Genomic DNA, 23,036 nt, shown 5'->3' with positions numbered 1-23,036 from the left:
TTATGACAATTAACACGGCTTTAGCCGAAACTCTGAAACCCGCTGACCCATCAATTACGGTTTCCATCAAACTGGCACTAATAGTGCGCTACCCACCCACCCAAAGGCAGACTGCCCACCTGACTGGGTCGCCACGTCGACACAGATCAATTAATATAAATTATACATGCAAGGCATGATGGGCTAATATCGGAGGTGCGTCATTAATTGTGTTTGATTTAATGGGGCGGATTCGTTGGCCCCGAGTCACTGGAATCCAGAAATGGAGATATATCATCGCACTCTCTCCCTCTCCGAGCCGATTCCTTCAGAAGAACCACAGTCCCACCAACATGATGCTCAAGATGTCTGTTTTGATACGACTCCCTCACCTGCAGAATGAAGGAGGTGCGACCTGCAGCGGCTTTAAAAAGGATGTTCTTCTCGTCTACCTTGCCGGTGCTTTTAGTGTGTCATGGAGTACATACAGGTCGCCATGCAGCCCTTGTTTTCACCAACCATCCATCTCACACACCGCCTGCCTTTCTCCTACTTCACCCAGGCTTCTCTTTCGCCATTAATTTCTCTCCTTTTCTCCATTCATCACGTTTACCATTGGACCTTCTCCTACACCATCTAACTGTCTCCTTCAGCGTGCAGCCCTGTCCAACCTCTCACCATATCATCCAGTCTTCTCTTTCTACCATCAGCTTTCTCCCTCATCATCTACCCTTCTCGACTTCATCATCCATCCGTCTCCCTCACCAATCCATCTTTTTACCATATATCAACCAGCCTTCTTCTTTACCATTCCAGCATTTCCTTCATCAACCCAACTTTAGCTTTCACCACCCATCCGTCTCCGTCATCATCCATCTTTCTCCTTAACCATTCATTCATCTCACTGCCATACAATCTTATACTACTCTGTCTAACTTTCTCCTTTCCAACCATCAATCTCTCTCATCATCAAACCGTCTCCTACATCATTCACCCATCCTCATCATTCCGCTTTCTCCTGCACCTTCCATCCATACCATCATCTACCCAACCCAGTCTCTAAAGAGCATTAGAGCAGAAACCACTCCCCGGAGCAGCTGACCATGACCTCTGACCTTCTTCATGTTGGCAGTGTTCCTAAAACCCAGAGGACCACGAGGTCCACAAGACATTTCCATCTCAGAATGTTACTCTTTGCACTGCATTTGTGGAAAGTGCAGCTGATGCATTTGTCAGAACTGAAGATGAGTCGCATCTCCACAGCAGGTATTGCACTACATAAGAACACATTAAAAACAACATTTTTAATAAAATATACAGTTATTGAGTAATTCTTTCGTCCACTCGTAGATCCAAAAACAATAACATGAAAAAAGGACCACCAAAGCAGGATGAACACGTTGGCTGTGTAATGTCTCTGGTGAAAGCAGAGCAAGGAGGGTGCGCTTGTGGGTAAATTTTTGCAGCTCTGTGTGTGAAAGCTCTTTCTGATGAAAATGACATCCCGGGGACTGCGTGCGGTGTTTCACGTGTCTCAGAAAATGCTACTTGCAGCAGCGCTGTGCCCGTGTATTCGTCTTCTTTATTTTCCCAGGGCTGCTGCAGAGGGCTTGTAAGAAAAAAAATAAAATAAATAAATAAATAAATAAATAAATAAATAAATAAGAAACCGACCCGGAAGACAACCCTAACCTGGCAGTATCCATTTCAATTACCCAAATAAGTACCCATAAAGTACCGAAATAATGTAAAGGCTCGCAAACCATTTCCCAGTAGTTTCAGCATGAGTCCGGCAGTTTAAGGCATTACTCGTACATTTACATAGCGACGACGCCAAGTTGCCCACTTCTATTGGATTTTATGGGTTTTAAATATAATTTAGAGGTCTATAAGGTGTAACACGTGTGCCGGATTATACGCCTGATGAAAGGCTCGGCATTTACATATATATTTACTTGTCTTCTGTCACAAAGCCTTAACCTCTGCGTCCGGCCGCTTCACGTAACCAAAGTTGTCTGCCGCCCCCAACGCCCCCAGCCCCCCGGCAGCAACCTCCGCCTTCGTCTCCTTCCCCTCCGTCTAAATTGTAAGCCTATATTTCTGGATCTCTGATGCAATTACGGCGCGTCGATTGCCTCGGCGCGGAAAGGGAGAGGGATCGGGCGCACAATGCGGCCCTTTGTGTGCCGGGAAAATAAAGGCGGGAAAATTGCCTGGGACACAGAGGCGCACAAAGACAGGTACGCCTCGCCGACACCGGGACAGAATGGGAGTCGACAGTTTCTATTAACAATAACAAGACAAAATACACTGGACCCTTATCTCTTAAAATGTAAATTTATACAAGGGCCCGTGCCGCACTGCTGTAAATATCAAACACCCCTCAAGACCACAGAAGGAGAATGAATTGATTTTCTTGACCGCGCGGGCCATCCGCACGTTGTCGTCGTATCAACGCTAACATTAAAAACGCACGGAAGGAGGTTTGCGGAGCTGCGCCCGTTCGTTCTTTCCATGATATGATTGATTTTTTTCCTTCCTTTTTTTAATGTTCATATCTCCTCTCCATCTCAATCATTTTTCGAGTTTACCCGATTGATTTTTCCAGTGTTAGGTGTTGCTCTCAATAACCTTTGTTTCGTACATATCAGCTTATATCTGTTTTAATTTACATTTATGGGCCTAAAGCTACGGAAAATATATCGATTTCAGGCGAGCGCTCGCGCCGTACGATGCCTGGGTATTTGTGATGAATGCGACCCCTCTTTTATGGTATTAAAGTCTCCTGGAAGAGACCTGATTTGGTTTGCATTTGTTTGGGTCATATGCCCTTCAGAAATACACGTGTCTGGAGTTAACCGCTAACCCAGGCGGGTAATTTACAGACAATCATCAGAGCTGGTGCATTCCATTACTCTCCGTCCTCATTCACCTGTCATTGCATTACTATGTTTTTTATTGAGACGCCCCAAGCTGAAAAAAAGGGAAATAAAGAAATATTGCAGCAACGGCGAGGGGCTGATCAGCCGATCCTGTAAGGGAAAAAAAGTCATTTGAAGATGTCCTGTACTCGACTAACTTGTACTTTGCAGCAAAGGATGTGTGTTTTATAGAAACGGCGCCGCGTCGTGGGTTGTACCGCGGTACAATGGTCCTGCGGGTAGGCTGTAGGTTCGAGACCTTTGAAACAATCTCACGTGACCTAAGAGCCAATTTCATGTAATGTCATTGCATGTGCAGCATTCAGTGGAACTTGTTTTATATTAGCTGGCATCTGCACAGAACATGCACAAGCTAACATTATTATTAGTATTATTATTATTATTATTGCTATTCAGTGATCTGACACTTTTCTCCAAAGTGACTTGTAGCACTAGGTTTGTACACTAAGCTACTTATACTGATTTAGCCATTTCTGAAGCAGGGTAATTTTTATTGCGAATGTGTCCGTGGAGGGCGAATACCTGGATAGACGGTACTGCGGCAGGAGGTGGGATTCAGACCTCGGCCTTTTGAGTGCAAAGTGAGAGCTCTACGCACTACGCCGCCCACTGGCCTCGATACGTCGTCTGTCATCTTCGCCGGCCTTTTCGCCGGTCCACGTCGACAGAGGTCACTCGTCACGTGGAGGGATTTCGTGCGACGGTAGCGGTCGGAGTCACGGTCCAGTCGAACCGCAGCTTTGATTCCCGTTTCCCACTCGCGAGGCCGCTTTTAGATAATGCGAATAGATCAGAGGCGGACGCGATCCAGCGGGATAATGGAGCTTTCTTTGCGGCCTGATTAACTTGGCTGTAGGGCTCCACCTCGACCCTTTCGGCATGATGGCCCTAATTAATAATGATTACTCCCAAAATGTGCAAATGGAACGATAAACGGAGAAGCGACTAATTAACTGCAGCCATTTCTGCTAATCATTAGTTAACATCCCGTTCTGTCATCATTAGACTGAAGTGCATGCAAGGGCAGATAAAAACAGGTCAGCCTTTTCTGCCCCCATAAACCTGACAGCCATATTTTCTTTCCCAATAAAAGACAAACAAGTAATTAAAGTGAGAGCTGAGGGAAGGGGCACAGAATTCGATTACTTCAATATTCCGCTGGTGGGCGAGCATTGCCATTTTTCAAAATAAGTGCTGAAATCATCCTGTTCTCCGGGCTGGAGGTGAAATTGTTTTCTTTCCGGATGGGAAAGCCGAGGTAAAACTTGGCGAAACGCTGTCGGCCCCGTCTGCGGCCGCGTAGGCCGTCCCGTTTGTGGGCGCCTTTGCGCCACGGTACAGCGTGAGGGTTTCGGAATACTGCCCTCTGCTAGAGAGTAGACGTAGACGTAGATGTAGACACACACACACACACACACACACACGCTTTCTCATACGTTCATTACATATAGCCCACGACGGCACAGCTCCGTGACATGGTGTGCGCGTCTCTGCAGAAACACAAACGCTTCGGAAACCTGACGTTCGCACAAAATTGCCACGTAAGTTCATTTTCACCTCTTCCTATATCTTCATTATTATTTTCTGAGGCTTTTTCCAAAGCGACTCGAATGTGAGGTTTGTGCACTAAGCTACTTACACTGATTCCTCCCATTATACAGAAGAGTAATTTTTACTGTTACAGGGTAAGGGTATACAGCGGCGGGGGGGTGGGATCTGAACCCAGGCCCTTCAGCTGCCCCAAGTACACACATTACTGCCCCCCACGTACATTCTGAAACGGTACTAACGAAGGAACAGAGAGATAAGAGCGGCCCTGGTCTGGATGATGAATCAACAATGTGCATGAAGGTAGGAAAAACTATAGCTACTTGTTTATCTATTTCGCGTTAAAGCGGGTCTTTATTGCGGCTTTATTGTCAGTGCAGACGCCGTGTGACGCCTCGCTATGGCTGTCCGCTCCCACGCGTCCCAAACCAGGGCGGACGCTTGGCAGTCATGTCGATCCGTGAGGCGACACCGGCGAAAACACATTGTTGTCCATCATCCGGAGCGACAGCGGCGGAATTACGAGCCAACCCGCCCAACCCCCCACCCAACATCCATTTCATCGCTGCAGAAATGCCGCGTGACATCCGACTCGGAATAAAACTACACGCTTTGGACGCATGAAGGCCGAACTCTGTTTTATCTTGCAGTTCCGGTAGCATTTAGCTTGTAGCGCAAAGCATTGGCTAAACATTCAGATGCAGCGTCTCTGCTACAGCGGATCCGCTGACATCTTCACGTTTTATGCTAGGTGTGTGTGTGCATGTGTGCGTGTGTTCATGCTCACGAGCTGACTAATTTGGAGGACGGGGATCCAGCCATGTAATTGCACCATACGTGCGATTTTTAAAAAGATTCACGATCACATGACAGCTATCTCGTGACACCTAAATAAATTGCATTCTCAAAAAACAGCACAATATAGCAAATACTGAAATAAAGTGATTTATAAAAAAAAAAAAAAAAAACTACTCGAATTCCACTCTCCCAGTTCTGTTCCTTTTTTAATTGCGAAAAAAAATATTTTTTAAAAAATAACATTGCGATGCACTAGACCGTCGGGTCATGCCAATATCCCGTTGCTCGCGGTCCAATGATGCGCAGACCGAACGTGTATGTCTTTGTGTCCGCGTGCGGCCCGTTGAGTGACAGGCCGCAGGAATAGCTATCAATCCGAATGTGGCATTCAGCTCAGCGCTCCTCATTTACAGCCACGGAAAACAGCTGCATGAAAAACAGGCCTCATTCAGCTCTATTGATATTTCACTGGCCGCATCATAAAGCCCAATAATCCTCTTTGACTCGGGGTTAAGTGATGAAAATCATTTGGATGGCCCAGAAGTAATCATGCAGGAAAAATACATTATTCCTCTTTTATGAATTTCTAAAGCTTTCACTGATGGGTAGAATGCAATTAAAACCAATCAATATATAATTTGGGCTCTTTGGTGTGTTTATTTTATTTTAATTTTCTGAAAGTATTGTTTCTTCAACATGGAAGGGGCTCCGCTGACTTTCCACCAAGAGATTATTTTTACAGTTGGGGTGTTGTCTTATTTACAGTTCAGAAGTAAGATTTGAGCACAAATGCATTTAATGCGCTTAGTGTCACTGCTCTTGTGATGTGGTCTTTGACCATTTACTGTCACTGGTACACTGGTGTGAAGTATGACCTGCTGTGGTGATGTATTATTTTTTTCAATACTTTACTTGACATGCTGGATTTCTTTTTTTTTACAATTTTCATCCAATCCATGAGTTATCGGTAACAAGGGCATGGTCACAGTGGTCTAGTATGAGACAGATACACCCTCAATGGAATGTCAATTCATTGTAGAGCAATCGTACACAAACACTCATTCCCTCATGCACATACACACACACACACACACACACTTTAAGGGCAATTCACAGTGGCCAGTGCACCTGAACCACATGTCTTTGAACTGTGGAAGGAAACCAGAGCACTGTGAGAATAGTCATGTGAACACAAGAAGAACGTGTAAAGTATGCAAAGACTAGCTGGATTTGAACCCATGTGTGAACCCACAGCCCAGCACTACCACAATGTTTTGCCGAGTATAACTCTAATAGTTTATGACAATGTGATACAATACTAATTCTATTTCATGTGACAGTCACCACAGCCCTGCCTCACACCCTATACTTCCTGGATAGGCTCGTGCTAACAACTAACCCTTAGCCCTACTAACTCTGCTAACCCTAGCACTACTAACCCTAACCCTGTTAACCCTAACCTAACCCTAACCCTACTAACCACTAACTCCTAAGCCTACTAATTCTACTAATCCTAACCCAAGTATCCATAACCTCATTAACCCTGCTAGCCCTAACCCTGCTAAACTCTGACCCTACTAACCACTATCGTCTAACCCTTCTAACCCATAACCTTAACCCTACTAACCACTTTCCTCTAGTCCTGCTAACCTCTGACCCTAACTCTACTAACCACTGTCCTCTAGCCCTGCTAACCCCTAACCCTACTAATCACTATCCTCTAACCCTACTAACCACTGTCCTCTAACCCTGCTAACCACTAACCCAGCTAACCTTAACTCTAGCGTGTTGGTCTGCAAAGGGAGCAGTGCTGTTAGATGAGGTGTAACTTGCTGTACTCTGTGGATCACAGAACAGCAACTTGGACAGTTGGAGAGGCGTCACTTTTGGACAAAGAGCATCGAGGCCACCCTAGAAATTGTGACGGGGGACGGGATAAGCAGGCATCGAAATGACGGAGGGTCGCGCGGCGACCACTCGATCGCAATGGAGAATTGATGGTGTAACTGACCACACGAGACGGGAGACAGCCGCTACGCTGACAAAAGGTATTTCAGCGCGGGAGGGCCGTGACAGCGCCGTTAGATATGAGGGCATTACCGGGTCAATCACAGGTCAGTGTGCGTGCCCATACATCATACTTCAACGAGAGGCTGCGGCCCGTTTGCATTTACAAACGCCGCTCTGCGAAAATAATACATTTGCAGACGAGTGAACGGGCGTGCGAAAGGAACAAATCAAAGGGGCTTTAACCAAAGTTTACGAGGACTGCGACTCCTCTCCGCACGAAGCCCTGACATTGACGAGGAGCGACATCGACATAACTCCACGGCAAGTGAATAATAGGGGAATTAGAAATTAATGATTCCCCTTGTATGTAAATGGCAATTAAAGGACAGCCGGCGCTGGAGGCTCTGTCCTCCAATCTGGCCATTTGTTTGGATAGGAATCCATTCAGATGCATATCTGAGAGGGGCAATGGGCTCTGACAGGCATTTATAACCCCCAAAAAATGCCACAGTCCCGTGGACCAGATCAAATCAATTCTGCATAATGGCAGAAGTGATCATTATGTTTGCTTTTGTTTGTGCAAATGAATGAGGGCGGCTGATGGAATGGGCTGCATGCGGGTGGGGTGTGGCTGGCTGTGGGGGGGGGGAGGGGGCATATGTGACCTGTCCATGTTTGGTGGTGGTGGTTGGGGTGTGCTACGCATTTCTGTCTGCTAACCCAGACCGTAATTCCTCCTTGATATTTCTTTACATGGAAAATGAAGGAAGTAGCATGGGAGCAGAACGGTAGATACGAGAGTACACACACACACACACACACACACACACACACACACACACACACACACACACACACACACACGCACACACACACACACACACACACTGATTCACACAAACACACGCAGACACACGCGGCAGGCAACGAAAACACAGCGCAGCCTTTTTAGCAGGCGAATCCGTTCGGACGCATTTGTCATGCGAAAGGTGCAAATTCCTGCAATATTCTGCGCTCGCGTGTGTAACTGATGGGCGTCGGGGAGGGAGGATCAGCATCGACACACTCGGCAACGGGCAATTTTCTGTCATCCCATAAAGGATGGAGGGAAGGTTCGATGGAGCTGCGCTGGCGTGTTTTTCTCTTTGTTTTTTTTTTTTTTTTTTTTCCTTTTTTGTTGAAGTGCTTCCCAACACCTCAATTTATTTCTGCTTACTTGGAAAAGAGCAAAAAAAAAAAAAAAAACTCAGCAATTCTGAATGCGAACACTGGGGTTTGTTTGCTGTGTTTACAGTCGTCCCTAAGTGCTGGAGGCCTCATACAACTGGAATAAAAATTGAAAACAAAGTAATATAAACCCTCATGGCAGCTCCTCAGGTTTACTGACAGCAGACCTTTTCTAAAGCCCAGTATTTTCATTATGCTTCGTGAACTTCATAAATTCATAATGAACTTCACAAGTTCACTATTCCACGTACTCTATGTTCATAATGTCACATGAACTGTTTGAACACAATTATATATAATTTAACGTCAAATGTTGCGACATGACCACTTTTCCATCTGTTTTTGGTGCACCAGAGCACAAAACATCACGAGTGACAATTTAAAGAATAATGTCGTTTTCCTGAAACAGATATTTGCTTGAATTTCATGCAATATTTTTGTGAACTTAATCTTTTTATCCGCTTTGCTATATTTACATTTACATTTATTCATTTAGCAGACGCTTTTCTCCAATGCGACGCGTGTATTGTGTCAACATGATTACATAATTACACATAATGTAATCAGCTATATGGTCTAGAGGCAGAAAAGCGTGATTTTTTAGTGTTCTGTTATGTCTCATTTGTGAGAGAGTATTATTGTCAAGTGCTTAAATCTCATGCAACAAGGCAAGTGCATGTAAGCAAGAATATTAATTATTCTATCAAGGTCCTTAACAGAAATGATGTATGGTGCTCATTTGTTCCATCTGATTTCTGGCTATTAACTCTTGTAACTGTAAAACTAATTAGGTTTCAAATGCTTCTGCAATAATTGCATGTAATTAAACCATCGCCGACATGAACAACGATTCTGAGTGGGTGTTTATTACAAGTACAGTGCGGAGACACCGAAAATGAAAGCCCTTTATGAGTCCATGGTTTTACGTGATGAGACCTATTTGACCTTGATCACCACGGCGCTCACCATGTCCTCGCAGGAGATAAATCAAAGCTCGAGTGACAGAGAACACACACAAAGTTCACCGTCAACATGTAGCACACAGAAAATGGAAACGGCATTCAGAAGCCACGCGTGAAAAAGTAGGAGTTTCAAACCCTACTGCTTCCACACAGTGACCTTCATTCCAACCGCATTCCTCTCAACATGCGAACATGAAGAGCTGATTATGAGGAAGGGTTTCCTCTTCTCTCTATGAAATCGGACACCTGTCAGGGCTCTGCTTACCCATCATGACTCAGTCAAAGAATATTGGTGGATGGATGGATGGATGGATGGACAATGTAATAGAAATTTTATTATATCGATTTTTTGCCGTTTTCCATTGTTTTGTTAGCTCAAACGCATGTTTGGCATTAGTCTGTGCTATGTGTCAGTCTTTAGAAAAATATTCCACATTCTTGAAATTCGCAAATTTTGGCACTGGGTTCCAAGTACCAATTACTCCAGTACCTTTTTGTTTCTGAGGCTTTCCAGAATGTTTTTGCACTTTCTAGAATGTTCTGCTGTCTTCTATAATCTTCCAATGGCTCTAAAGTACCAGACTAAAACTGACGCTCTAGAAGAACTAGTGCTATCTTTGTGATCGGCAAACTTGAACAAATCATAATCAATGCAAAAATCAACATAATTAAGAACCTGAAAAAAATGTTGTTGCGCTGAGTAATCCAATCAGAAAGTGCCACTTGTCTGTGCACACAGATACAATGTTCTCCAGGCCTCCAGATTCAACTGAAGAAGTAATGAAGTAGTGAAAGTATTAAAAAGGCAATTAAGAATAATTCACTGAATTCAAGCTGTTTCCATATTTAATTTTAAGGCGCACACAGGAGGACGGCAGCGGGCTCATGGATGCGCCGAGGCCGACTTTTTTTGCGCGTAAATTGAGCCGCAAATCAACTGTGGGTGTCAGCCAGTGAGAGAAATTACTGTATTTACTGAAATTATAGTATTCTGTGAATTTAACATGTACACAAGACAGCATAAAAGACACCCAGAAGATGTTCTAACACTGCAACTCTGTAGTTTTAATGCTGAAGAGTAGCTTTGTGCTTCGAGGACACTTACGCTGTATGATACACTAATAGACTTACAGCAATGCGCTACGCTGAGTAAAACTTCCTCGTTTCGCTCTCAAATGTTTAGTTGATCAGCTACAGAGATGGCTTACACATATGGCAACGTCAAATCGTTATTAAATAAAACCTATCTGCTGTTATAGTAATCGTAATAAGAACATATTTGGAAGAAACGGTTGAAAGTGTGCTGAGACAAATTTACTGTAAAAGGCCTTTATTTCCATCCTAAAAGAATTGTTTGGATCTCGCAGGAGACCACGACTGCAACACGACCGTGTTTGTTTCTGCCTGTCCGGGCGCTGCCACGGTCACGGTGCACAGCCTGTCACAAGCCGCCCGCTATCTGATTCCATCCTTTTCAAGGGGTTGCCAAGGTAACCGCATCAAGGGATTGAGGTCAGAGGTCAAACTGACCAATACCCAGTAAATTACATTTCTTTGAATGATTCCCCCAGAGCTACTATTGAAATGGAGTTTTACCTCCTGACGGATACATCTTGTCATTCACAGCTTCAAAAGCAAAAGAGGAAGCAAAGCAAAGAGGACACGAGAAGGCTGGTTTCACAAATCACGATGAAATGTGATGAATAAATAAGCAAACACGGGCACAGAGACACACAAACACACCAGAAGTCAACACTGCAGTCTATCTGTAGTAATATATTTATTAAATATATATATGTATATATGTATATTTAATGTACATAAATGTATGTATAATATACAGTGTATATGTGCAGTCTTCTTTTTAGTAAATGTTCACAGGATATGTTTCTGTTTGCACAAATGAGCCCCTGTGTGCTACTGTCTTCCACTCACTTTTCTGATGCTGAACTCCATTCCTTGGTCCTTCTTTCCCCACTGTGACTTATGGTGTCAATTACATCTCAGCTGCATTTTTACTTTTTTTTCTTTTTTTAACGTAACTGCATTGCAGACAGGAGGTGGGAGGTTTCGCTCCCCTCCTCACGTGGACTGTGAACCTGAACCAAGGTGATTCATTTAAATTTGTTCAACATGCAGCTTTATAAATGACAAAGTTGTGCCAAAAAACCTGGTAAATTCTCACACACACACACACACATTGACTGAAGCCGCTTGTCCCAAGCAGGGTCGCGGCGATCCGGAGCCTAACCCGGCAACACAGGGCGCAAGGCTGGAGAGGGAGGGGACAAACCCAGGACGGGACACCAGCCCGTCACAAAGCACTCCAAGCGGGACTCGAACCCCAGACCCCCCAAAAAGCAGGACCCGGCCAAGCCCGCCGTACCACCGCGCCCCCGCTTGGTAAACTGTTTTGCGTGAACGGTCCATTTTCACCTGGCCAGCAGGAGGTGTGGTAGTTAGGACCACTGAAGAGCTCAGGTTCAAATCTCCAGTCCTGCTGTTGTGATAAAAGTACTTGCCATGTACCGATCAGTAAAAATGACACTGGTGCATAAACAGGGAAATCACTGTATATAACTTAGTGTGGACATGTCACATTGTGAGCCGCCCTGCAATCAAAGGCCCTGGTTTCGAATCCCACCTCCCGCTGCAATACCATTGATCAAAATATTTACCACAAATTAACAGTGTAAAAAGTAATCCAGTTGTATAAATGCACTTGACTGTAAAATTGGTGAAAGACGTGACATTTAAACTTCTAATATCATGCTTTAATGCAACTGGGACGACGTGTTAGAAATTACATGACCAGTGCGGTAAGACTGCGGTTTTACCTGCACAAAAAAACAGAGGGAAAACCATTAAGTACCATCCAAAAACAGAGGTTTCAAGGTCATCTAAATGTCAGCTCTGAAGATGGTTCAATCCTTCACAGTTCAAGCACTAACATTTGTTCTGACCCTCCCAACATCAAGAAGCGAAGCAAACATGTTTGTTAAAAGAGGAGCAGAGAAAAATACACAGATTGTGATTTATTGCTTATTGTGTAGCGGGGGGGAGACAGAAGGAAATCCACTGCAAATTGAATTACTTTTGTTTAAATGGGCTGCTCCAAAAATACAAATACTATCATAGCAACCCATAAATGACATTGGGCCAATAATCTACAGCGACCTGTCCAAGTCACCGATAAGACATCACTAAAGGGGCGATCGATGCTAACTATTCATTTCTGAAATTATCTCCACATTGATCCGGGGACAAGTGCCAGCGATGCAGGGCTGCATTGGCTTTAATACAATAATTATATAAAAGGTTACAAGCTCATCGTCCCGACCTATAAAAGCTGTCAGCCGGCCGGTTGCACTCGCCGTCCCGTCATCCATCAACGCTTTGCTCCCTGACCCCTGGGCTTGTGGCCCTTCGTGCGGCCTCTATAAAAGTTGCTTACGGAAGGACCCCGTGACCGGGCTCGCTTGAGCCGAGGGGAGCAATCGGCGCCAGTGCTGATGTACAGACCACCAGACCATCGCGCCGTTCCCCGTTGACCTGCCCGTCCCAATTTTCCAACCCGGGACACTCCTGAAAAGGCCTCCAGTTGGAAGCAAGACACTCTGGACCAAAACTCAACGGCACCGTGCTTTGATTTCTCCTCCAGCTTTTGGCAAGCGGCTTCTTCTAGGGCTGAGATTGATTCCTAGGTTGAGTTTGCTCCATAACAGCTGGTGTGTCCACCACGCTGGTCCCGCACATCTGACTCTTAGAGCCCACCGGACCTGTTGGAAACGTACCAGAAAGACCTCAAAAAAGTCATCTCCTCGAGCAAGCGCCTCCAGAAGTGGCTGACTGAATTAATGTATCTCGTGACGGGTGGCGTCCGCTCCGACGCTCGTCCTCCACCTCGGAGAGCCCTCCTGCCGCCATCTGTAATAAGATGCCTCGAGAGGGACGGTCGGGCTTAAGACACCGAGACGGAGCCCCAGATGTCCGGTTACAAAGAAGAAGGGAAAAATAATTATTTTGAGAATTATTTCAAGTAATCTGCAAGATTTATCAATCTACTGTTACACGACGAGCCACCTGTCTTTGGTGACCTACTGCAGCGGCTCAGAAAGGCAACCAAATAAAAATGATGACGTTTCAGCCATCTGTCCCTATTGGAAATGATTTCTGAGGCTCCGGGATTAGGGTTGCATAGGTGATTCTTAAACGTACACGAATGTCCGTGCAGAAGGATAAGACAAAGGGCAGAAAGGGTGTATTGTCTGACGAGATACAGACCCCCAGCCAGTGTGTTTCTTAACCGCCTCCAACTTGAGATGACACCGAGGCAGTGGGCCGCAGTGCTTGGAGAAATGAAGAAAGAAAGGTTTGTGAATAAAGAGCACCAGCAATAGGCGATGTAGCTATTATCTGAGCCCCACGCAGCCTGGCGACCTATGACAGGCAGAGCGGCGGAAACATCACAAATCATGTGCAATTTAATCATTACTCAAGTAAAGGGAGAGGAAAGGAAACATCACAAAGGCAGACGGGCAACGTGCCGTTTCCCACGGAGCCCTCGCACCCGTGTTTTCTTCCGGAGATCCGACCCGATCCGCATCGTTTTCCGTCCGCTGACGCGTGTGTTTAATAGCAAGGTGACCCGGGTGTGCCGGGGAGCCATCGGGAGGGGAGCGAACCGCCGTCCATCTCCTTGGGCTGCCGTTCTCCTGTGAGGTCCAGGGCCAGTACAGAAAATACCTTACATTTACATCTATTCATTGATTTATCTCCAGAGTGACTTACAGTGTTGTTACAGTTATTTACCCATTTAAACAGCAGGGTCATTTTTACTTGGGTAATTTAGGGTAAGCACCTGGATCAAGTGTGTTACAGTTGGAGGTGAGATTTGAACCTGTGACCTTCAGGCTATAGTTCTAACCACAGCACTGTCAGCTGTACCCAGTTTATGGTATTTTTCAATACCTAATTTTCATATATATATATAGTACAAAGCTCAGAGCTGTCAGTCATGCTCATATAACTTCTTGAAACCGCAGCTCAATCACACAGTATTTTTCTTTTTCATAAAGCCCTAAGTGCTCAAATTATATTAGTAAATATAGTTATGTTATTATAATGTTATAATTATTTTGAGGAAAATAACTGGAAACTTTTTTTTGTCACATCATTATGGGATACTTTTTATACTTCTAAATCATAAACAGACAAATATTACATTACAGGACTTCATACACTTGTTCTTAGTGAATAAGAACTGCCATCATCCATAAGCAATATTCAATAATTCAATATTCGGACTTCTTTATCTTCTAATAACAATTATGTGCTTAATCCCTGTTTTTTCAGTGCAGTAACAGAAATATACACAACAAATACAAGTGCGTGTGTGTGTGTGTGTGGCCTGTAACAGCCCTACCTTGGGCTCATGACTGTATGTGCCCTGTTATGAGTTGTATGTGCAGTAAACGGGGCCACAATGTGAGCCTCTGTCTCTGCATGTCTCACCAATTCTGTTTTCTTTATGTTTCTGAATTGTCCATAAACACACCACACCAGATAAGACCGTTGCGTTATGCAAAACAGCGTGAAGTGAGCATTTGCCCTTTCCCGTGTATCAGCACATTCAGTTCAATTATTGTAATAGAAAGTATCATGAGTATTTATAAAATGCGACATATAAATAATATCGCTGCTTGCACTGTGAAGGACTGGTTTCCCATCCAGGGTGTAACCTGTCTATCCGAGTGCCTTGTGCTTCTGCACCGCCGTGACCTCGCGCTGGAAAAGTGCTCATTGGCGGTGACGGTAAAGTATTTCTTAGTATCATAAACATAACACACATTTTTCCAGAACCGCTTGTCCCATACAGGGTTGCGGGGAACCGGAGCCTAACCCGGCAACCCAGGGCGTAAGGCCGGAGGGGGAGGGGACACACCCAGGACGGGACGCCAGTCCGTCACAAGGCACCCCCAGCAGGACTCGAACCCCAGACCCACCGAAGAGGAGGACTGTGGTCCAACCCACCGCGCCACCGCACCCCCTACTTATTAGTATCATTATAGTATTTATTATAATACATAAAGTAACCGATCAAGTCACATGTCCAAGGTGACAGAGAATGCTACGTAATCATCTTTATCGCTGGGTTTATGCATTTATATAGCAAGGTAATTTTAATGCCTCAGTTCAAGGGTACTGCAGCAGGAACCGGGTTCGAATCTGGACACTTGTCAGGTGAGGGCATTAAATTCACTTTCTAACCTTCGTCTGTATTTAAAGTACAACGCGGTTATGTTTTACTGCGGTCATTTCAGCTGAGGTCAGTCTCCAGGTCCATTAGTGCTGCTTCAGTGGTACTTTACCCCGACTTTTAACATGTTCTCTCTGGATCTCCACTCGAGTACAGTCTGGGGGCAGAACATGGGATGTGAAACAAAACACTGGACTTAGGAAGAAGAAAAACACTAAAAATAGTTGCTCTGCCACTGACCTTCTGCCTATCGACGGGTGAAAGCGAGAACCGTGCGGCTTTTCGAGGCGAGGGCCGCCGGTGTCCTCCCTCGCTCCGGGGCCCTCGGGTTCCTCGGAGGAGGAAAAAAAGACGTTTATTTCCCTAACAGACAGTTTTCCAGAAGTCAACAGTAAGCAAGGAAACTCATTCGATCAAAACAAGGCCTCGGCTTACAAGGCGAAATAAAAGCTCCGGCTCATAAATCACCAGGCGGACGCAGAACCTCCAGGTTCGCTCCGATTTACACAAACACGGTGCCGGGAAGTGTGTGTGCACAAGTGCGTGCGTGCAGAGCCGTCTCAAAACTCTACTCTGTTTATTACGGTATCAACTGTCTCATAGTGGTGTCAATAAATCACTTTGTACGCGTCAACATTCCAGTACTGAGATTTATACTCAAGGTCAATTCATAATTCATCGGTGTTTATGAACTGGCATGACGCTGATGTGTGTTTCAGTGTTTCCTTCTTCTATTAGACAGGCATAAAGTCTCTGAAGGTGGATTAAAAAAATGAGGGAAAAGGCCAGTTATGAAAGGTTGCGGACTGTGATGTGATTTTAACATCACTTTCTTACTAAAATTCATTGCGATGCTTCTTTCGTGTCATGAAAACATGACAACCGTCACTCGCCGTCTGCGTGAACCGCTCACACGGCCGTTTAATGTATCGAGCAACAGTCTCACAAATGTGAATAATTTATTTATAATATGATTTTTTTTTTTTTTTTTTTTTTCAATTACTAGTTATAAATGATGCGTTTTCTCACAAATTAATAGCGGAATATGCTTGTCTCTGTATCTTATGTTCAGGTCACATATGAACTGCTATGCAGCACGAGTCACAACCGAATGGCTGGAACATTCCGATCCATTAATGCACAGCACTTAATGCCTAATCAATACAGACGTTCCGAGAGATTTCTGATGTTAATGATGCTGCCGGAATGAGAAAAGGAATAAATAATACATTTGACATTACATTTAGTATCACTTTTTTTAGGGTCACTTTTGAGCTTTCGCGCTAGAAATTTACTATTTAGTATTGCAGAATTTGAAGGGGAGAAAAAATCTGATTTTGTCACAGTTGGTTAAATTTAATCAACACGTAATCTGTAATTATTTATGGATAAGAATCGAAAGCTTCGGGAATATGGTGAACCGCGTCTAGGCAGACAGGGTCATATCCAAATTTTCCCACTGAAACACCTAAATAGGGCTTACAAAGTAAGACGATGAATTTAATTCCTTTCTGCAAATACAATATCATAAGCAGAAGGATTAAATTGAATGTAATATCTTGAATTAAGTCCAGCAGTAATCTGTGCCTGTATTGGTCCACCTGCGGATGATCTACAAATAGCATGAAGAACAAATCAGCTTTTTGAATTTTTTTTCTTTTTTTTTTCCGGATCAGATTACAGGACATGCTGGTTGTTTCTCACGTTCTCCACTGAGTCAAGGAGGGGTTCGTTTCCTAACAGCCATGAATATGAAATCTGATTTGCACGCGTTGTTGTGACATGACAGCGCGGATTATTAGCATATAAAATGTGGGGGGAGGGGGGGTAAGCAGGGAGCTGAAGACAAGCTGAGTATGAGAGGCCACGTGCTCAGTCATAACACATCATGATTCCCGCTGCTCGCGGCCGTGGGGTTATTAGTGTATTTCACTTCATTGAATGGCCGGGACCCCCAGTATATCATGTTTTAGAATCATTATCCTGTCCGTCTGCAGCCAACTGCTGTTATAATATTACTCAATTTATATTCCGAAGAAGGCCCCTGGGACCCGGGCGCATGGCCCTGTAACTGAATCACAATATTTAAAGGGCAGCAAAGAGCTTTTTAATGCGCCTTGTAGATAACCATTTAAACTGGATTGCTTTGGCTCGAAATGACCTCAACAGTCTGGCAGTCGCATGGGAAGAATGAATAAGCTAATAAGATAAAACGGGGGAAAACGAATATGGGAGATGAAGGATAGGGAGATAAATGGTATCGCTGGGGGAAAAAAGTATCAAAAGGACAGGTTGCTTTTATTTTTTTTTTATTTTTTAATTGTATTTATGATTTCAGGATAAAGAAAAAAGTCAAAATAATATTTTTATCTTATGCAACCAGGGCCCAAAAGTCTTATTTGTCACACTACATGATGTAATACTTTAATACATTCTTTTACTAACGTAAGAATTGAAAATTGAAATAGATTATACTGGCAATGTGGCCATTCAGCCACTCAGCAATAAATTATATTGAATTATATCGTGTGTCACAGTTCAAAAGTTGTGATTAACCATTTTCTGGCAGGTCAATTCAGTCTTGTGAAGGTTTTAATTAGCCAGCGGACCGCTTATGAATGAGTGATTAATGTCACAATAATTCATCGAGGACACGTCTGCATTATGTCCCTTTGTGGGAAATAATGAGAGGAAATGAGGAACGGAGATATTACATGAAGATCACTTCATTACCGCTAACGGTCGTCATACCAGATGACAGTCATTAACATATTATTTTTTGATTGGGCGCATTAAATACTATTTACCTGTCTAAATAGCTACTTCATTTTTTTTTTTTTTTTAACTCAAAGGATGCCTTTTATCATTTACTTCTTTTTCACAAGTGTTTATTTGATGAGTGGAGGCCCCGGTGGTAATTATGTCAATTGCGAAGTAAATGAGGTACTGGGGGAATTTTTAAAGGGCATCTTCAGCGTACCTTCGCTCCAGCATTGAGATTAATGTCTGGCTGCAGAGAGACACATGAGCGAAAGCGTAGAAAAAAAACTGTGCGCCAAATCCCACAAGCGTTGGACATTTTGCCTCGTCCGATGAACCGATGTTCATCTTTCAGATCCGCACGATACACCGTCTCCTTGTGCTGCAAACAGTGGAGTTGCCAGTTTTAATAGAACCATTCCCCCCGCATCTTATTTACATATCTTTTTCCTGAAATAGTGGAAAAAATGACAGCAGTTTAACCACCAATCTGAGAGATGGCACTAAAGACAATCAGAACTGAGGAGGATTGTGGTGCCGCCTTCATTCAACTCACTTCCACAGTGTCTGCAGATCCTGTCTACAGTTCCTGAGTGGCAACGATAGAGAAACAAGATGACTAACGTTGCGCATGATATGAGTCGGTCAGCGAAGGGATGTGGACACAACATTTTCATTTTTATTTTCGATTTCTTGTGCAATTTTTATGTCGCTTGCAGTTATTGAAAAATTTGCAATGAAACATTTTCTGAAATTCACAGTGGCTACATTTGAGAGCTACACTGTAAATGCAGGGAGGGACATCCGTTTTATTTATGGTGACTTAGGAGTTAATGTGACTTTGCTGTTATGAACAAATAATCAAGTAAATCCTGCGATGAGGCTGCGGACGAGCGGACGGTCACGCGATCGCTCCGTTTTCCATCAAGCCCTCCAAAGTTTGCGTCTCGCGGGGTTTGTAGCTGCCGTCACCCTTGTGCCAACAAAAAAAAAGCGCAAAAAGGAACTACATGAAATGAAATGATCAGATGCTGAAAAAACAGGCTAGACAATGTGTACGACACAACCTCGGGAAGATTGCACTCCTGCATAGTTTTTTTTTCCTTTTTTTTCTTTTAAGGAGGGTGTTTGATAATAAAATAAAATTAAATTTAAAAACAACAGGCGCACTGTGGCCGGAAAGAAGACATGCGATCAGTTTTCTCCGTGTAAACGGAAGGGAAAACGCCTTTTCCCAGAAGGCTCAGCGGCGGACGGGACTAGATAAAAGCTTTAATTTGTTTGATCCAATAGGCCGTTTGTCTGCCTGCATGTAAAGACGCATCCATCATCCTAATCAACAAGTGCTCTATCTTGACACTCGCAAGCAGCGGTGCGACCGTCCGACGTCCTCCGTAACAAACACGTAACAAACGGAAGGGGCTCAAATCACTTGCGACGCCAGTTCAGAGGCATTTCTATTCGTTCATTTCTCTGACATTTTCCTCCACGGTCATTTACCGTGTCGTGTTTGTACACTAAGCTACTTACCCTGATTTACCCATTTATGCACTTGGATAATTAGAGAACCTCAGAATACTACAGCAGCAGTGCGATTTGAACCCGGGTCCTATGGTTGCACTTGATGGCTCTAATTACTACGCCACCTGCTGATGTTTTGACAAGTTATCAGTTTGTATTATCCAAATACAAAATCGACAAACCTGCCACATAAGGGACAGCAGGTGGCGCTGTGGTTAGGACCCGGGTTCAAATCCCCACTTCTGTGTCCTACTGTTATTCTAAGCCCTTTCAATTGATGCAATAAAAATAGCTTTATAAATGGTACAATTACACAAATAAATGCATTTGAAGTATTTTTAATTGCGGCGCACAATGGTACGAGGCTCAGGCCTCCTGATGCAACCGGGGAGCATCGTCCAGAATACTTTCTGTTTCAAGTGTTGGTCCAGCAGGTGGCGCAGTGGTTAGAGTCGTTGTCTCGCAATCTGAAATCTGAGTCTTGCTGTAGTACCTTTCATCAAGATACTTACCCTGAATGGATACAGTAAAAATTACCCTGCTGTATAAATCGCTACCTCAGCTTAAGATAAATGAATAAGTAATGAAAAATAATGTGTTTTTTCTCCACTTCTTGGGAGTAGAGCTGCACAGCCCCGGATGAGCGGCCCTCCAGTTACCTGTTCTGAAGAACGTAGGAATGTAATAGTAACGAATGGGGCGCACGGCGCCTCCCTGTGTTCTTCTCGAGACATAAATAAATCATCATAGGAAAACAAAGTTGATGTGGAAGCTCATTGAAAAGCGCGCCACGGCCTAACTGATGAACACAATTATTTGCTCTTTAACTTGCGCGTCTCTCCGCAAAGCATCCCGTCGCAGATGGAAATTGTGACGGATAACGGCAGCGGGTGCGAGGAGCCGCCCCACACATTCATAGATTAACATCATTTGTATCCGTTTGGAGCCGCAAGACTTGGACGCGTGATGGAGGAGAGGGATGGAGCCTGCACCCTCCCAGGAAGAGTGTGTGTGTGTGTGTGTGTGTGTGTGTGTGTGTGTGTTTTCCTGGTACAGGTTGAGATGGGGGGGAGGGGGGGTCCAGACAGAGGTCAAAGGTGAATCCAAATGAAAAGGAAAGAGAAGAGCGTTACACTTCTCCTCAGTGCCCTTAAATAATGTGCGAAGGCCCAAGTTATTAACCCGTGGCGGCCGGACGGGGGCGGCGCGGCACGGGGAGGCGCTCGGGCGGTCAGGCGGTCAGGCGGCCCAACGATCGCCGCGGTCAAGGGACAGATAAGATAATAAAAGGCTCCCGGGGCGCACAAAGAACTCGTCGGCATTGGGATGAGGGCGGAAGGCGGGATCGCGGGAGAGGGAGGACGCCGCCTGCCCGGGCGAGACAATCAATGAGGAGGCGACCGGCTGCGCTGGGTTCGAGGGGGGAGGGGAGGGGAGGGGAGGGGAGGGGAGGGGAGAGGAGGCTCGGGGGGGAGGGGGGGTCTCTACCTGTTTTATTTCTGATAGATAAGTATGATGTGTATTCCGGGTAACAACTTTTCTCAGAGAGTGCTGGTTCACGGAGGGTTCACCCATTACGCTGCCCCCGAGCCAGCTGGGGACTAACCGCGCTGATAACCTCAAGCCGGCGCTACACAGGCCCAATGATTTTCACATCAAGGCGCCTGATGTACTGCGCCGCCGTCCACCAATCCCTCTCCGATATCGATCCCGGCTTAAATGAGCCTCTCCCGCTTTCTACCATGAGCAATAATTAAAAAAGCAGCACATTGATTTTAACTAATATTATGAGAGATCTCGAGGTGCACATGCTTACCAAACAGCGGTTGCCGCCCAACCGTCCGTCCGTCCGTCCCTCCGTCCGTCCGTCCGTCAGTCAGTCACGGCGAAACGAAACCCCCTCCGGTTGAGCCCCGGAAACTGGGAAGGGGGGCAAAACAAATTTGCATGTGCCTCACAAGTTACTTCAGTTCGGTTATATTGCTGCGGAGGAGCTTCGGCATCTGGAGACGGGCACCGCTGTCGTTCGTAGCACCGGGCCATACCTGGGAGCGAGAACGCTAACGCGTGTCGCCTGGCAAATGTTAACGAACACAAGAACCCCCCAGCGCGGTCAATGATATTTTTTTATTTATGTTAGCCATTTGCATTCGCCCGAATGAGAAAGCATTTGGCACTAGGGTACACGTGGAGCAGGTTGCGGTAGCCAAGGGGAAACAGGAAGTGCACGTTATGGCAACCTCAGAACACAGGAAGTCGGCTTCTAGTCTCGCCCGAGTGCCTCGAATTGTCATTCGCCCGATTGTTTTGAACACTTTCTGCGACGAGTGACCTTTCTTCCAACTTTATGATGGAAATCAGATCAGCACTTATTTCGGAGTCTCGAACCTGCAGCTCTGTCGCCCCACGTAGATGTTCGTTGGAAAAATCGCGATCGTTGTATCTGTGAGAGACGCACTGCCGGTGTGTGTCCTCGGGACAGCGTTGGGTGCTTCGGTTGGCGGCTGCTGGGACCCGAAGCCCCCGCTGAGCAAGAGCCCACCCTGCAGGTGGTCCCGTTTTCACGGAATCCATCTCCACTGTATGATTTGTAGCTGTAGGTGCACGTACGATGAGACGCAACAGGGGGAATGAGAGGAGCGTCACCGCAGGACGCCGTCTCGGTGGGGGGTGGGGGACGAGACGGGGGGTAGCGGAGCAGTTACGGACTGGACAGCAGAGCGATGAAGGACCCGTACTCCTCCCGACGGGGCTGCAGGTTCGAACATCTGCTGAGAAAACAATCTAGCGCTCAAAACGTAGCTAATTATTTCACGTCAATTTCTTCATTTCAGGCCCTTACGCATAATGGCTTAACTTTTTTTTTCCCTCCTTAATTCTAATTTAAAAGTGCAAACAACCTGTGAACATTGTTGTGATAAACAAAGCTTGCTTGTTAAGCAAATGGGACGTTTAATAAGACACGATGGTATCGGCATGTTTTTAGCGCTCCATAATGAACGGGGTCGCAGAGCTCGGCAAAATTAGTTT

The sequence above is a fragment of the Scleropages formosus genome, chromosome 18 (assembly GCF_900964775.1).
Source record: "Scleropages formosus chromosome 18, fSclFor1.1, whole genome shotgun sequence".
Classification (NCBI taxonomy): domain Eukaryota; kingdom Metazoa; phylum Chordata; class Actinopteri; order Osteoglossiformes; family Osteoglossidae; genus Scleropages; species Scleropages formosus.
This window is presented reverse-complemented; position numbering follows the sequence as displayed.